This window comes from Balaenoptera musculus, chromosome 2, assembly GCF_009873245.2.
Source record: "Balaenoptera musculus isolate JJ_BM4_2016_0621 chromosome 2, mBalMus1.pri.v3, whole genome shotgun sequence".
NCBI classification, from domain to species: domain Eukaryota; kingdom Metazoa; phylum Chordata; class Mammalia; order Artiodactyla; family Balaenopteridae; genus Balaenoptera; species Balaenoptera musculus.
In genome coordinates, this window is record NC_045786.1 from 116,172,090 (window position 1) to 116,178,159 (window position 6,070).

Sequence of the window (6,070 nt, forward strand, 5' to 3'; positions counted from 1 at the left end):
TTAGATTCCACATGTAAGCGATATCATATGATATTTGTCTTTCTCTGTCTGGCTTACTTCAGTTAGTATGATAATCTCTAGGTCCATCCATGTTGCTGCAAATGGCATTATTTCATTCTTTTTTATGGCTGAGTAATATTCCACTGTATATATTACATTTAACTTTTAATTTATTTGAAATTTATTTAGTTGTTAAAAAAAACAGGTAGGGATCAACTTCTTTTTTTCCCAAGTTTCTGTTAGTTGTCCCAGTATAATTGATTGGATAACCTTTGTCTTCCCTATATTGAAATGCACTCATATATCAAATTACTATGTGTTCCTGGATCTATTTATGGACCCTAGTCTATTCAACTGAGTGCTGTATTGTATTACTTAAAGTCATTTTATAGTAGGTTTTAATATCTATCTTTTATCTATGCTAAATCCTCCCCCAATTATGCATTTTTTAAAAACTAAGTGAAGGGGCTTCCCTGGTGGCGCAGTGGTTGGGAATCTGCCTGCCAATGCAGGGGACACGGGTTCAAGCCCTGGTCTGGGAAGATCCCACATGCCGCGGAGCGGCTGGGCCCGTGAGCCACAATTACTGAGCCTGCGCGTCTGGAGCCTGTGCTCCACAACAAGAGAGGCCGCGATAGTGAGAGGCCCGCGCACCGTGATGAAGAGTGGCCCCCGCTTGCCACAACTAGAGAAAGCCCTCGCACAGAAACGAAGACCCAACACAGCCATGAATAGATAAATAAATAATAAATAATAATTTAAAAAAAAAAAAAAAAAAACTAAGTGAAGAACTTTATTAACTTTTGTTTCAAACTTTATTACCAGGCTTCTACAGCTTAATTAGCTGCAAAGAATGAATGGCGTATAGGCAAAAACTGAAAAGAGCTGCAGTGTCCAAGGGGCTTGGGCTTTAAAATATTAGAAATCTATATTTTATCAGACCCAGGGACAAAGTTATAAAAAGTAGTCTTAATATAAAATAGCAGCACCCAGTAACTTCAAGTTTCATCTTCAGAAGTTGACTCAATTCAGTTTGTCTCATTCTTGAACGCCTCAGCAAAATTCTCCGTAAGATCTGGAATTTCATCATCACCATCCTCTCTAGTAGCAAGCAGTGCTTTTCCACCCACAGATTATTTTGGCAGCGCTTCAGCCAGTCGTTTTAAACTAGTCAGACTGTCTGCACCAAGCTGGTTTAAGATGCCAGGTAACATTTCTGTCAGCTGCTTTGTTTCAGCATGGCCAATAACAATGAAAGTGTTGGCCGCCAGAGATGTTTGAAATTTAGGGTTGTTAATGTGCATCACATTAACTTTTCAATACCAGAGATGTTGTTTACCCCTAAGTTTCTTTAAGTTCTTTAAGGAGAAGTTTGTTTGTTTGTTTGTTTGTCTTAAATCATCTGTTGTAGCTGTTCTATGAACCAACTTCTTTCTGTGAGCAGTTCCTTTCCCACCAATGTGCACTTGTGCCTGCAGTTTTGTGAGTTTCTTCTGGTTCATGATAGTTTCTTTCATCTTGATGGAGTGGAAATGGAGCCCTGTGGGGGGGCCAGGTCTGGCGCTCAGGGGGTCTCAGGCAGACCAGCTGGGATTAGGGATACACATGGGGTGCCCCCAGTTATGCTTTTCCAAATTTCCCAAAATATATATTTATTTTTAATGAAAACTTTAGAATCACTTTTCAAGTTCCCCCCAAAGTTGTAATTTGATTGTGATTGCACTGACTTTATAATTTAGGAATAATCAACAACTTTGGAATATTGAGTCTGTCTAAACAGAAACTAATATGCCTCTCCATTTATTCTGTCATCTATTTTAGTAAAATTTTATAGCTTTTTTTTATACAGGTCCTGCACATTTTTATTAGGTTTAGCCACAGGGTTTGTGTGCAGGTATCCTTTTTTTTTTTTTTTTTTTAATTTATTTATTTTTGGCTGCATTGGGTCTTTGTTGCTGCATGCAGTCTTTCTCTAGCTGCGGTGAGAGGGGGCTACTCTTCGTTGTGGTGCGCGGACTTCTCACTGTGGTGGCCTCTCTCTCGTTTTGGAGAACGGGCTCTAGGTGCACAGGCTTCAGTAGTTGGGGCGCACGGGCCCAGTTGCCCCATGGCATGTGGGATCTTTCCAGATCAGGGCTCGAACCTGTGTCCCCTGCATTAGGAGGCAGATTCTCAGCCACTGCACCACCAGGGTAGCCCAGGTATCCTTTTTAATAAGAATTTTTCCCTTTTCTGTATTTCCACTTAGTTGTTGTTTGTATATAGGAAATTTTGGAATTTTTTTTCCAATTTGCAGGAAGCTCTTTTGTTTTCCTCTTGTTGAAGTAGAGACTTCCGTGTCTCTGTCCACACCGTCCCCCCCAGTCCCTCCCCCATCCCATAGTTGATTGGATCCTAGCTGAAAAGATCAGGAACGGCACTTCACCAGGAAGACAAGAAAATTTATTTTTGTGTAAAATTTATTTTGGATCTATAATATGTTTACTGATTTGAATAAGGCTTATTTCATTAACATGAAATTTCCCCCCTGTAACTGTTACTAACAATGCACTCTGTTGAATCTCCCTCTGGTATCAGGTTCTCTTTAACAATTCAGTCCAATTTCATAACCTTAAAAAACACCTTTATTGTGAAAAGGAGGGACAAAAAGTGTTTAAAAAGCTTCTCTGACTGCACCTTGTTTTGTAGTTTTGATTTTGGAACCATGTGAACATTTCATATAATTAAAAAACTTGGATCAAAAAGGAAAAAAAACTCCTACAAATCTGAAACAAATGGATACAAATGAACCTAGGAGTATGTAAAATTGATAGTACAAACCACACAGAAAAAAAAAATTATTTCAAATGACATTAAAACTCAAACTTTTAATGTAGCTCCATGGTGAGTTATATCCTAAAGAGCAAAAAGAACCACAATGAAATATTTAGTTTCAATTCGTAGTTCTTTTTTTTTGTTTGTTTTGACCACACAGCTTGTGCAAGTGAAAGCATGCAAGTGAAAGCTTGGAGTCCTAACCACTGGACCACGAGGGAATTCCCACAATTGATAGTTCTCTTGTTAGTACTATTAGTTCTATTGTTAGTAGTAATACTAGTATTGTTGCTTTGAAACTATTTTACGCATAATATACATTATATATGTATATGTTATGTATATGCATAAGCAAATATGCAATCATGTTAATGTCATTAAAACCAAGATTTTCAGTGTGAAAGCAAAGGAATACAAATATAATAATTGATGATTTAATTTTTCACTTAAATTGGAAATATCCATATGAATGCGTGATTTAGTTTTCTTTCTGAAATTCACATATTTCCTAGCTTTATTTACTGAGAGGGCATAGAGATAATTACAGTCTGGTAGAAGTGAGCATCCCCAGTGCTGATCATAGTCTCTGAAAGCCATTTCTCAACAAAAGGAAGAAGGGTTCCTTGAAAAAAATGGCTGATCCTAGGTCTGGGGCAGGAAATGTACCAGATGAGCCTGATACCTCTTGCTATGCCAGAAAGCAGGAGTGCTATCAATACCACTGGAATTGTGTGGATACAGGGGTCAACTTGAAGGATTTCACACTGGCCAAACTTGGGACAATTTGAGCCTTGAATACTGCAATGTATAAAGCATAACATATACAGGCATACCTCATTTTGTTGTGCTTTGCTTAATTGCGCTTTGCAGATACTGTGCTTTTTATAAATTGAAGGTTTGTGGCAACCCTCCATCAAGTAATTCTATTGGCACAATTTTTCCAACAGCATTTGCTCACTCCATGTCTCTGTGTCATGTTTAGGTAATTCTCACAATAATTCAAACTTTTTCATTATTATTATATTTGTTGTGGTGATCTGTGATCTGTGATCTTTGATGTTACTATTTTAACTGTTTTGGGCCACCATGAACCCGTGCCCATTTAAGATGGCGAACTTAACCAATAAATGTGTGTGTTCTGATTCCTCCACCTGCTGGCCGTTCCCCTGTCTCTCTTCTTCTTCTTCTCAGACCTTCCTATTCCCAGAGACACAACAATATTGAAATTAGGCCAGTTAATAGCCCTACAATGGTCTCTAAGTCTTCAAGTGAAATGATGAGTCCCACATCTCTCACTTTAAATCAAAAGCTTTGTGAGCAAGGCATGTCAAAAGCCAAGACAGGCCAAAAGCTAGGTCTCTTGGCAACAAACAGTTAGCCAAGTTGTGAAGGCAAAGGAAAAGTTCTTGAAGGAAATTAAAAGTGCTACTCCAGGGAACACAAGAATGATAAGAAAGCAAAACAGCCTGATTGCTGTAATGGAGAGAGTTTTAGTGGTCTGGACAGAAGATCAAACCTGCTACAACATTTCCTTAAGCCAAAGCCTAATCCAGAGCAAGGCCCTAACTCTCTTCAATTCTAGGAAGGCTGAGAGAGGTGAAGAAGAAAAAAAGTTTGAAGCTAGCAGAAGTTGGTTCATGTGGTTTAAGGAAAGAAGCTGTCTCCATAACATCAAAATGCAGGGTTAAGCAGCAAGTGCTGATGTAGAAGCACTAGAAGATCTAGCTAGGATAATTAATGAAGGTGGCTACATTAAACAACAGATTTTCAGTGTAGATGAAAACAGCCTTCTCTTGGAAGAAGATGCTATCAAGGACTTTCATAGGTAGAGAGGAGAATTCAATACCTGGCTTCAAAGCTTCAAAGGACAGGCTGACTTTCTTGTTAGGGGCTAATGCAGCTGGTGACTTTAATTTGACGCTAATGCTCATTTACCATTCTGAAAATCCTAGGGTCCTTAAGACTTATGCTAAATCCACTCTGCCTGTGCTCTATAAATGAAACTACACAGCCTGGATGGCAGCGCATCTGTTTACCACATGGCTTACTGACTATTTTAAGCCCATTGTTGACACCTACTGCTCAGAAAAAGAGTCCTTTCAATATATTACTGCTCTTTGAAAATGCACCTGATCACCCAAGAGCTCTGACGGAGATGGACAATGAAATTCATGTTGTTTTCTTCCCTGCTAACACAACATCCATTCTGCAGCCCATGAATCAAGGGATAATTTCAGGGACTTCCTTGGCGGTCCAGTGGTTAAGACTCTGCGCTTCCAATGCAGGGGGCGGGGGTTCGATCCCTGGTCAGGGAACTAAGATCCCACATGCCACATGGCACGGCACCCCCCCCCCCACCAAAAAAGGGGTAATTTCAACTTTCAAGTCTTTTTTTCTTCTGGCTGCGCAGCGCAGCTTGTGGGATCTTAGTTCCCCCACCAGGGATTGATCCTGGGCCCTGTGAAAGAGCAGATCCCTAACCACTGGACTGCCAGGGAATTTCCCATCAAGTCTTACTGCTTAAGAAATACATTTAGTAAGGCCATAGCTGCCATAGATAATGATTCCTCTGATGAATCTGAGCAAAGTAAATTGAAGACCTTCACTGTTCTAGATGCCATTAAGAACATGCGTGACTCATGGGAAGACATCAAAATATCAACCTTAACAGGAGTTTGGAAGAAGTTGATTCCAACCCTCATGGGTGACTGTGAGGGGTTCAAGACTTCAGTGGAAGAAGTCACTGCAGATGTAGTGGAAACAGCTAGAGAACTAGAATTAGAAGTGGAGCCTGAAGATGTGATTGAATTGCTGCAATCTCATGATAAAACTTGAATGGATGAGGTCTTGCTTCTTACAGATGAGCAAAGAAATTGATTTCTTGAGATGGAGTCTATTCCTGGCAAAGATGCTGTGAAGATTGTTGAAATGACAACAAAGGATTTAGAATATTCCATAAACTTAGTTGATTAAGCAGTAGCAGAGTTTGAGAGGATTGACTCCAATTTTGAAGGAAGTTCGACTGTGGGTAAAATGCTATCAAACAGCACTGCATGCTACAGAGACATCTTAAGGAAAATTCATTTGATGCAGCAAACTTCACTGTTTTCTTATTTTTAAGAAATTGCCCCAGGTACCCACAACCTTCAGCAACCATCACCCTGATCAGTCAGCAGCCATCAACACTGAGATAAGACCGTCTACCAGCAAAAAGATTATGACTTGCTGAAGGCTCAGATGATGGTTAGCATTTTCT

At 39.6% G+C, this 6,070-nt stretch overlaps 1 pseudogene; it reads right to left on the reverse strand.

Annotated features, from left to right (window-relative positions):
- Positions 1-1,028: 1,028 nt before the first annotated feature.
- LOC118890971 lies at positions 1,029-1,554 on the reverse strand (annotated as a pseudogene).
- Between the last annotated feature and the right edge of the window lie 4,516 nt (positions 1,555-6,070).